The sequence below is a fragment of the Octopus bimaculoides genome, chromosome 1, assembly GCF_001194135.2.
Source record: "Octopus bimaculoides isolate UCB-OBI-ISO-001 chromosome 1, ASM119413v2, whole genome shotgun sequence".
Classification (NCBI taxonomy): domain Eukaryota; kingdom Metazoa; phylum Mollusca; class Cephalopoda; order Octopoda; family Octopodidae; genus Octopus; species Octopus bimaculoides.
Window position 1 is genome coordinate 86,911,621 of NC_068981.1, and position 12,500 is coordinate 86,924,120.

A 12,500-nucleotide genomic window follows, 5' to 3' on the forward strand; every position below is an offset into this window, starting at 1 on the left:
ATATATATATATATATGCATGTGTGTTTATATATATATATATATATATATATATATATATATATATACACACACACATGCATACAGACAGACAGACTGACAGACATAATGTGTGTGAATGCATGTGTGCATTTATGTTTATACCGGCCTAGAACCCGATGGTAAAGTTGTGTCCTCTTTTCTCTTCAATGACTTAGTGGTTAAACAACTACAGCTATATGTCGATAAAAATCAGGGTCACTTACTATAAAAATTAGGGTCACTGACTTAACTCGATTACAATCGACTAAAATCTCGAAAGACATCTCCTAGCAATACTGCAGTCCAGTGACTGAAACCAGGAAAAAGACAAAAAAATTTAGTAATCCTCATGGAGTCGTATTTCGATATTTTTTCATTTGCTTCATTGACATTTTCCTTGACTTAATTTCCATGTTACAGTTGAAAATATAAAAAGGAAACCAAGTGTATGCAGGAAATGCCAGTTGTTAAGTGATTGAGTAATTGGTTGTGTAGGTATGAGCAATGGTATGTTTTTTATTCGTGTATGTGTATATATATGTGCGTGAGAGAGAGAGAGAGAAAGAATGTGTGTGTGTGTGTGTGTGTGTGTGTGTGTGTGTGTGTGTGTGTGTGTGTGTGTGTTGCAGAAGTATTTGCGTACACCTCTGGGTCCGCCAAATATCTTGCTTTCACTTCTCAGAATCATCCTGAGAAATGCTTCAACATCTTGAAAGGAAACGAATCTAGATCACTCAGATTGGTAAAAACAAAAAAAAAATTTCTCGTTTAATTATTAAATAATTATTGCAATTATCATTTATGTACACTTTAAGAATTTTCTTAATACTGCAACAAGGGTTGATCTTACCGAAGTGCTCGACTTGCAAGAAACACCAGCCAAATTTGTCTCAAATCACAACCTACTTTCTTTCCAAAAATAATGCGTTAAATAATGTAGTCAGAATAAATATCATGCTGAAAAGGAAAAACTTTAAAATAGACATACGGAATAATCTACTCCAGACTATTGTATATTTGAAGAAGAAATTCTGGTTGATCATCGTTTGAATATACTAAACAGTGCTGACATAACGTGAGGCAGCATCAGCAAAATGGAAATTCGAAAAGAAGTAAATACAATATTTATTAAATAGTAAATGGTATCGTAACAGCCTGAAGGAATATCTCTCAATATGTGTCGCTTTAATAAATTATCTTTCATCGAACGGAAATCATTTTGTCATGCTTATCAATAGCTGTGGATGATGCTAAGCACTTTTTAATAGCATATTCTGGAGAGCCGAAATGCTTGCTTCAAGTGAAATCTATCAGTAAATCATTCTCTAAATTATGCTAATTTTCACTTCTGCTAATATACAGTATTTTTAGTAAATTTTCTTAGTTGTCTCTTGCATTTTCCTGAATAATTAATGTATTACTAGTCAGTAATTAATAATGCATTTCACACTGCATCAAAATATGGTAAGACTATTTTAACTGAGCTGTTGATTGGATGTAAATGTTAACTTTTCAGTCTTGGAACCAATAACGTAAAGAAAGTCCCAATGAAGATATTTAAAGAGAGAGGCAGGATAAGATATTGGAGTCAATGTAGATCACAATTTAAAATTTCTTCACTATATAAATATTCAAATACAATTAGAAAAATCTACGTAAACAAGTACACATATAGCTTTTTTTTTATTACACGAATTCGTACTACCCAAGTTTGAAAATGTCTGCTTACTAAGATCAAAAGATCAAAAAATCGATAAATTTATTGCGGTGCGGAAAAATAAAACATTCACCAGTTTTATTAGATTCCCTTGGATTTATTATATATAGCTTTGTAATTAATAGCCTTCTTTCAAACTGATATAATTTCTGGGAGAATAAAATCAGCTGCCATAAGTTAGCAATACAGAATGGTATCGATAGCAACAACGTCTTCCACACCTTTTGTTTTATCATCTCCATTCTTACCACTTCTCGCATCAAAGAACTTCAAAGAGTTAATATTCCAGGCATGTATTATCAGTGTAATAGAGATTGTCTAATACAATATGCAAATAAGATTACGCTTCATACAATATATCTAAACAAGCTTCATCCAAACAAAACAGTACTAAACATTTTTAGTCAATTCATAGATCTGTAAAAGTACAAGGTATCCGAATTTACAAACCGATTCATTTTGCTTCAGCTTATTGAAACATCTGTAGGTTTAACATATCGCACCGTTTTATACTTATTTAAGCATTCATTGAAAGCTTATAGCTGAGTACCTTCTGTTGTAAGCATTCGAATCAGACTTTCGGAAAATTTATATGATGTCTTGACGCATCGATTTTCACAACACTTTCCTTCAGGTCGCATCACTATTTGTCAGAGGATAGATATAAAAAGTTTTCTCTTTAAAGGCCTGCCACCAAATAAAACAAAGAGCCTTCCTCTAAGTAATAACGCCTTGAGAGTAAGGCTAGCTTATCTGCTTGTACATATTTCCGTATCCTTTCTCCCCAGGATTCAGAATCCCATCTGTTGTTTCCGCGCTAATAATAGGTATTGAAATAACGATAATTCAGGAATGATGGTCTTATTTCTCGCTCTGTCACCTAACCTCCATTAAATAATCTAAAAATGAAATCAGATGAATAATACTCAGTCTGCTGAGTCATTTTTACCTTTTATATACAAACACCCGTAGGCTTTGATCTGGCTTAGACCCTGACAATCATCTCCCGAAAGACAAACACTAAGAGACAAATCTTTCACTCCTTAGCTGTAGCATATGTCTAGTGCCAACACGACAGTCTGTTTACCAGATACCCTTAGAAAAGCGATGTCTAGTTTATGTAGAACCCACTCTCCTCACAACTCACTTCTCAAGTGACAAGGAACTGTTCGACACTCTCTCTTCTTACAAAAAAGACATCTATCTAATTTCATTCCTATCTGACAAAACTGGCTAAGGAGCTGGATATTTTCGTACTCTGAATTAATATTGGTTTCAAATTTTAGCACAAGGCCAACAATTTCGGGGAAGTGGATGAGTCGATTAAATCGACGCCAGTGCTCAGCTGACACATCTTATCAATCCTGAAAGTATGAAAGGTAAAGTCAACCTCGGCGGAATTTGAACTCAGAACATAATGACGGACGAAATGCTGCTAAGTATTTTGCCTGGCTAACTATTCTACCAGCTCGCTGCCTTACCTTGAATTAATATTTCTTTCAAATTTTTGCACAAGGCTAGCAATTTTGGGAGAGTGGATAAGTCGATTACATCGATCTCAGTAGTTGATTGACACTTTATTTTATCGACTCTGAAAGTATGAAAAGCAAAGTCGACCTCAGCGGAATTTGAACCTTAAATTAATATTGACATCTATATGTATCAGTATAGATGATACCTTAGTGTTGTCATCTACACATCATCCTGACCGATATAAAGACCTGCAAAATACTGTTACTTTCCTCCCAACCTTCAAACCCTACTTTCGTCAAACTCTTACTGTCTATACTCCTATCCGATGCTCCTAATCACGGTTACCCAACAAACACCCTTATATTGCACAATATTCTCACCTTCTGAACCTTATGGCACTTTAAATCAGTTACCGAGTTAACTTTTCCTGGAAACAAGCATGTTTCACCACTGACCCACCTAAGACAGCTAAGCAAGGGACTGGAACCATTTTCTTTGGTATGTCTCTTATCATCTCTTACACAATCGAAGCTTATAAACCCCCAATTCCCCATGAAGTTCACATACAGGCGAAGCACATGGCCTAAAAACACAGGAATAAATTCTGGCTGTTCCCAATATGATAAATTTTGCCTATAGCGTACACTCGAGTGAAATTCCTCTCTCCTCTTTATTATATATACGTGCATTCGAATGTAGCAGGTAACAGCTAGCCTTTGGATGTTATTTGGACCCTGTTGTGTCCACTACTCTGATTGGTTGGTATTGATACAATTTGTCTCTTACTCTGTCGCGCCAGTTTGCAGCGTATAACCAATCGGAACCTTTAAACAAATCATGTGAGACAGCCTGTTCTCAACCCAGTTTTGAGCCTACAGTTCCTTATAAAAACCCAGCTTCTCCTCGTCTAGACATCTTTGGTTTCAGATCTTTTAAGGTATAGCCACTGCCCACACAAGACACAGCCAGTTCCAGCGACGACACCACAGAGCCACGCTGAGACTTACCAACTTCGTCCAACAGCATTACAGCAATCACTTTCTTCGTCCCCACCATCATCTTCTTAACGTCCTGACGTCAACATCATCTCTCAACGTACACAGCTCAAAAAGCAATTCGCCCAGGTTCCAACACTTCACTGGTCGTGAATTACTCCACCATGGATCAACAGCAAATGTACAACCTGCCAGAACCCTTGTACGAAGTGACCCAGGCAACAGCATTACGGCCACAACTTCTCGTACGGCATGTACCGCAACCGGCTCAGCATCATGGCCGCAATTTCTAGATACAGTATTTCAACTACCGTGTACAATTGACTACGAACTGGTTCTTGTGTCTATTAACATACTTATTATAGACTCTTTCACTATTTGCTTCTTAGTTGCTATTCTTATACGTGCTTAACACACACGCATACATCCATGTCTATACACACATACACTTTGTTCTCATGATAGCCTGGCTTTTATTCTGTATACATGACGCACACACAGACACACATGTTGACATATCAATAAATGTTCTCTTAAATATTCTACTCGGTTGTGTCTCTCTCATTTCCTTCTGGCACATATAAGTATTATTCTTTTTATATTTATTGTAAGGGCTGTGTGATGTATCTGAGACTTATCCTTGTTACCTTTCATCGTACGGTCTTTGCATACCCAATTGCGGAACTCCAACAACATGATAAAAGAAAAAATGTCCTGTGCATCTTATAGCCTTCAAGCTAACCCACATCTCAAATTGCAGCTAATTCTTTTGATCCCTTATCAATCGGTTTTCTACAAATTTGTGGCATTTCTACATCCACTGAGTCTCAACCTTGATGATTCCGTAAACAGTAATTCTGCGTATAAAACTTTTACATTCCATTTTGCACCCAGATCCACATTAGATGTAGACTTTGCTCTACCCCAAGTATAACTACTTTAAAACATTCCTTCTCTATTCTACAGTCTCATGACCGCGTACTTGTCAAATGTGAAAATACCTCCATTTACTTCAAGCGAAAACACGTATTTAACACTATTTCTTCTGTTACTTTCAAATGTTTCTGTAAATCTCAAATTCTAGAACGAACACCTATCCCAGCCAAATTCTTCCGTCTTTGTCTCTCTCTGCAGCGATCTATTGCGATTTCTCTGTGACATGTTTCTAAAGATAGATCTTTAATGTATCCACCCCAAAGAAGAGTACTCTCTCCTAGTCTTCCAATTTTCAACTTATCCGTCTAATTTTCTTAATTTCAAAGGTGATGGAATCAGTTATTAACAAACATTTTCCCCAGCACGTTGAGTCTCTATGCCTCTTCAGTGACTACCAGTATGTCTCCTGCATAGGCAGATTAAACACGTACCTATATCAATGACATGTGGTCCTAGAAAATTTCAGTGAAAGTAATGTCGTTGTACTTGACATCCGCATGAAAACCTCCTCGCTAAGCATCCTGCTTTTAGAGTTTTTATACTCTTCCACTTCACACACAAATCCTACGTTAACATAACCCAACCTCCTTCTTTTGGACGCCAACATTCTGGAATTCACTTCACATCATTCCGGTAGGCATAAAGCTTACAGATGTTCAATATGAACAAACACAAAATGCCACTAATCTCGAGGAATATTTACGAAGGTCATGGATAGTGCTCTTCTTCCAGACGAAGCGATAAAGATATAAATATCTGCAGAGCCAACCTACGAAGACGCATTTTACAGAGTGTAACATAACAACAGGTTTGCTGTGAATTTGTTCATAACCTAAAGAGTTTGAAAGTATAAATAGAAGATGTGGTTAAGTAGATAGCTTCACATGTTATATACTCCTAAGAAACGAGTTCATTTTATTGTTTCCTTATTCAAAACGCTGACATTTTATTTTTCCTGTCCAATATCTACCTGTTGGGCGCTTATTCAAAGGCTTTTGTTCTGTCAATATCTCACTGTTAATAGGTATTTTATTGAGAATTACCTGCAGAATTTATTGCAGTTTCTTTAGATTGTTTTTAACTCTGGTGTAATCTGATAACTTTGTTTGGACAATAGAAACATCATTAGACAGTCTCATGGTTATACTGTCTTTTTAAAGATTACTTTACTCAACAAGAAGATACAGTAAACTTTCTTGAGGCCCACATACGGCAAAACCATGCAAAAAACAACTATTCATATTTGTTAAAATATACAAGTTTACTTGTGTGTGTGTGTGTGTGTGAAAGAGAGAGAGAGTTTGTGCATATGTGTGTGTGAGTGGGCGCGCGAGTGTGTGTGTGCGTGCGAGTGTGTGTGTGTGTGTGTGTGTGTGTGTGTGTGTGTGTGTGACTGCGTGGTCCAATATGTGCTTGCTCTTTTAAGACTCTACATGGGGATTCGACGAAGTGCTGCTGCTATTTCAAGACGATGGAGCAACGCATAGAGACTCCCTCTGATGGTACATATCGAATGGTAAATATCGAAATATTGCCAATCAACAGTTCGTCAAGTCATCTTATGAAGTATACTGTAACAGAACTGAGTTATGAAACGTGTTCTGTTTCGCAGATGGTAATTATTTATTTAAAGGAAGTTTGACTGCTCTTGTTATCAAATTGTGTGAACACAGAGACTGCATCGTTGGGCTATTTGTCTTGATGTATTCTTTCGTGTCGTCACCTTTATAAAGAGAGCAGCCTAAATATTTATAGCCTGTAACATTTTCCTGTATTCCTTCAAGAAGAGTAATATGAGCTTCTGGTGTTGATGTGCGCATTTTGGAAGTGCGGAAATGGCGCTGAAATCGTTCATTAATTATTTTGTGTTGTAAATGCTTAACTTTTCAAACTAGTTAAGAGAGAAGGGGAGAAGGTAGTATCTCTGAATATATTCAGACGGTCTCAAATATTAGTGATAGGGAAGAAGGTATCCTGAAACCGGAGACCTGGGCTGAGTGTTTGCAACGGAGTCGACGCCACTAAAGATGCAGATGGTGGTATTAAACTGGGCGATAGATTAACTCCACCACCCAAGTAAACCATGACAAGAACGCAGAACGCAAAGAGCTAGAACAAGTAACGTGAACTGTCCAATCCTGTGTTCTTACAATTCCACCAATGCACTGCTCTCAATTGCTCCTAGTTTTTAGACTCCGAAAGGACGAAATGCAGAATTGATTTCGACGGGATTTGAACTCACAGAACCGAAAGCAAGAACAAATATCGAGAGGAAATACATCTAACGCTCTGACGCATCTGCCAAATTATCACTTATTGTGCTACACTACAAAGAACATTGTAAGATTATCTAAAAAGTATTGATTTTCAAAGTAGATAGAAAACACCAATTAGATGCATTATCTGACCTATGGTAACTGGAAAATATTTGGAGCAAGAAGAGAAAGCCATATTCATTTAAAATTATAAAGAAAATTATGCTGATACATTCCGAATTCGATATATTTGGAGGCCAAGTTTAAATTTGCATCTTCATAGCGAAACATGATTAAATGTGTCTGAATCTAAAGAACATAGTGTAACTAATAATTATATGTTTTCAAATTAATCTTTAGAGAGTTTTTCAATAGCATTTTAATGTTTATTTTTCAGTATAAGTATATATCATAGCTTGCTGTATAAAAATATTGTTGAATATTCAAGACAAGAGTATTCCAACTCTTACAATATCGAAACTTTGAAATCGTTATATTACGGATCCCGAGAATTTTTTTTTCACTTTATTTTTGATTAAAGCTTGTATTTTACTAGCCAGTGATGGAGATTTTACGTGGTCGTTCGATCTGCAAGAAATAGTAGCCGAATTCCTCTCTAGCCGCATCCTAATAGCTTATACAAAGAAGAATATATTGGAAAATGTAGTAGTTGTTTATGTTGTATGTTTATCTTAGTCGTTATCGTCAACGTTATTTTTATCATCACGACCACTCCCACCACCATCACCAAGAACAATAATGTTAACGCCACTATCTTTCGCACCACTATAATCATCATCATCGTCACCATCATCATCATCATCATCGCCTCTACCATTATCGTTTCCTCTACCATCATCATCACCACCATCACTACCATATATAAGAGGCAGGATCATCATAGTTGGAACGCCTTTGATTGTAGAACCTAATGACAACAATAACAGCAACAGCAGTAACAGCAACAACAACAACAAAAGTATGTATTATATTTATTTTGTCATAGCACCCAATGTTTATATTTTGAAGTATGTATTAAAAGAATATCTTTAAAGCTTAGTGAAATCGTTTATTAGTGTCTCATTTGTAATATTGATTACCTACAAAAAAATTGTCTCGGGTACCTCCTAGTTCTATTTCAGTTCAGTGAGAGCGCCAATGTTTTTTTGTGATCCTCTAAGAAACAACGATAAACATCTTTTGGCAAATTTGAACTCAATACACAGATATTATGTCTAAAGAATTTGGATTTATTAGGTTGGTTTTGTTTTCCTTTAGGTGTTTCTTGACTAGGAAGACCTTGGAAAGAAAATGTCGACGACGACGACGACAATGGTTGTGGCGGCGGCGAAGAGCGATTGTGATGATGACGATGATGATGATGAGGGACGCGGAAGCTAGTCGTGTTAAAGGTAGTATTGCTGTAGCTGCTGTTGCCGTGACGGTGACGGTGATAGTGATGATGGTGATGATGGTGATGGTGATTACATGGGGGATAACATGGTGATAGTGATAAAGATGACGATGGCCACGACGATGAAAACAATGATGAGGATACTGATGGTGGGGATAATGATGTTAATGACGGACGATGACGGCTATGATGATGATGATGTAGGGGAAGAGGATGGAGATGTTGATGATAAGGAAGATGATGCTTGATGATTATAATGACGATGAAGTGTTCTAGCGTTTTTTCATATGCATATATATATATACACGCATGTATATATGTTTATTTATATACACACATATACATATGTATATATATATATATATTTATATATGTGTATATAAATACACACACAATATACACGCACATATACACACACACAGGCAATCACGCACACACATATATGTGTGTGTGCACACAAACACATACAAGCATGTATACGGACATACACACATACATACATAAATACATCTTCCTAAAGCCATTCGTTTTCATTCAATAAAGAGCTTTAGATTGTACACAGCAACAGCCTTGAAATGACTCTAATTTAAGATCAATGCAGTATCTTTGTTGACAATTACCTACTGGGCGGAGCTGATTAATCGGAGTGCGTTTGGTAAACGATAAACATAGTTTTAACGCTCTTAATTTATATGCTAAATTCTAAATTGATAGATCAGTATACATGCAGAAAGTAATGGCGGTTCTTTGAATTTGCTTGTAAATTTTTGTCATTGTTACCGTCAAAATATTATAGTCGACAAATATAAATACGTATTTAAGCAAACATAAAAGAATCACTGTGAAACAGTTCTTCTGATTTAATGTGCTAAAATTTGATATTTTGAGGACGAAAAGATTAAAGGAGAAAAGAATGATTAAAAAAACCAACTTATCTAAAATAATTGGGTAAGAAAATGGAGGAGGCCTTAATAAAACATGAAGCTATATTTGAACTGATTACAACACCAGGGACACCTTGGCACTGAGGCACCTTAACCCATTACCTACCAGTGATCTCATATGAGATCACTTAAAAATTACAAATTTCGTAATTATCTGTCAATATTTACACATATCTAACCTTTTTGCTATATCTACTAGGTATATTTCTCTGATATTCAAATGAGGTTTGCTAATTTTTCACCCAATATCTCGCTTATTTCTATTTAAAATGTTATTTTGAAATGTTATTTTGATCATTCCAGCGTGTTTCTAAGGCTGTTTTATGCTAGAAATCAAAGTTTCATTAAAAAATTCCAGTTAATAGAATTATGGGAGGTAATGGGTTAATCATCCATGCAGGTTGCAATATAGACAGTAGAACAGATTATGGCAGGAAGGAGTTATCCAGAACCCATGACCTGGATAGGGCTTGGCCGCCGGGCCGAAACAATAGCCTGGCGTGGGGAACTTCTCTGAACATCTACTGTTCACTTTCCCTGAGTGTCTTACTACCTATTTGAATGAATGGCTCTGACTTCGGCTAATATTTCCATGAAAATTCTAAAAAAAAAATTATTTAGATATTTTAAGGTTGTATTCCTAAAAATAATCATAGCAGTTTTGAAGCAGAAAATTTGTCTTAACAATCATAAAAGCATAGATAGAAATATTTAAGAAGAGCTTCTATCATGTAGTGTCTTTGCCGCAAGAAAAATTATTTATATATTCAGAACACTTATCTGTAGCCATTAGTGAATTTGGTTTCCATTTTGATATTTGCAATGTTATTTTTGCGCTCTTCGCTCTGAGAATATGTCAAATGGCTTGGAACGGAAGTGTTTAGGAAACTTAAAACCAGAAGAAATATACTCCATCCAATTTATATGGTGGCACATAAACTAGTTATGAAGACATATAGATGCATAGGCGTATAAGACTCTTTGGTTAAAAAGGAGACGAGCGGTTGATTTTATCGAAATTTTAAACAAATAAGAATGCAAATATCAATTTATGCAAATATCAATTTATCAAGCAACAAACAGTACAAATCATAGTTTACATAAATCATAGTGTGCATAAATTACATATTATGAACTTAGAACAAATATTATTTTCTATCCCTCTTATGACTATTAGTTGGTCAACAATTTTACTAACAGATATGTTGGCGTACTTTCGCTTAATATTTAGTAATATCACACAGGGAAGCGAATATCGAAGACGTTTTCCTCAAGAACGACAGACAATACAGTGAGCTGGTTGAACTCTGTGAAAACAGTGGAAGGAAGGCAATATGCCGCTCTGTAGAGATAGGTGTTGGAGGGTTTTTGGAACAAAGGTTCAGTCGGTGCTCAGGAGTCTTGGTCTAGACGTGAAGGAGACAAAAGTTGTTGTCAGAAAATTGTCGAAACCGCGGAGAAAACAAGCCAAGGCATCTGGCTCCAGAGAGAAGATGAACGGTGCAACAAGAACTAGCACTGAGGATGTTAAAAACATTTGGTCCAGAGTCGCAATAACTGACTCAACAAAGATCGTTTTGTTTTGTGAGAGTTTTGTCGCCTATATCGGTAGGTGGCCCCGAGCAGCTCTGATGTCATAGTGGAAGGGGCCAAAAAACCTATAGAACTACTTCACTGCCAAATGAGACATCGACTCCTGCATTTGGAGTTGAGGAAAAGCAGCATCCTCCACACAAGAGTATTTTCCCTAAATCTACTCCTCAGAAATGACCGCAATTGTCCGAGGCCGTTGAAAAAGCGATAAGCAGAACACAATGTAGTAAGAATGATTACCAGTACACAACTGATTTTGTTGGAGCCTGGTGCTACACTGGGAAAACCATTCTTGAAACCAGTTTCGACCGCACCAGCTGCAGTTGCCTCTGAATCTAGTGGACGTAACAAGCTTTATAAAAACCTTTTTTTTTTGTTTTTGTATTTTTGTCTTTAGAAGTTCCGAAATAGCACCATCACGTGACACAACGATTTGATAGTACTCATCTGAGTCATCTGACACATCCAGATGGAGGGTAATTATTACTCAGTGTACAAAATATATCTAGGTAATTACAATTAAATTCTGATTTCCATTTCTATAAAATACTTTTCCAGAATGAAATAATAGATATAGAACAGGAGTCTTTGATTGTTTGATCCAGTAGTACTTCCGCTGCTCATTTACCATTAAAACTTGGAATCGACAAGACGTTTTTTTCCCTGGAACTTTTTCTTTCTAGAATGAGAAACGTGTGCCTTTCTTCAATAGTTTCCCATGACTTTCCAACACATCAAAACACCTTTAAAGCTTTCTTCCATTCTGCAGTTAGTATGATTTTATTTGCTTGTTGTGGCTTCTTTTTTTTTTTCAATCATTGTGACATCTACAATCTTTCCTCGGATGTAATTTTTGTGATTGTTTGCGTTTAATAGTATTGCTTTCAGTACAACCAATTCAGGTAAGAATTCAAAATCGCATATGGCATTCAATAACGCACTGCTTTCGATATTTGCCAAGTCAAGCAATGCATTTATGATATGAAGTATTTGTTCTACCACGGATTTTACTTAATCTGTTCGACCCTTTATTTTATTATGAAATTCGTTCGTCGATTATGATGCTTGTAAGTTGAAAATATCGTTTGGAATTAGTCTTTAGAAGGCTATAGAGGTTCTGGCTATTTCTTAAGTCATTTCGGAGTGTGGATTG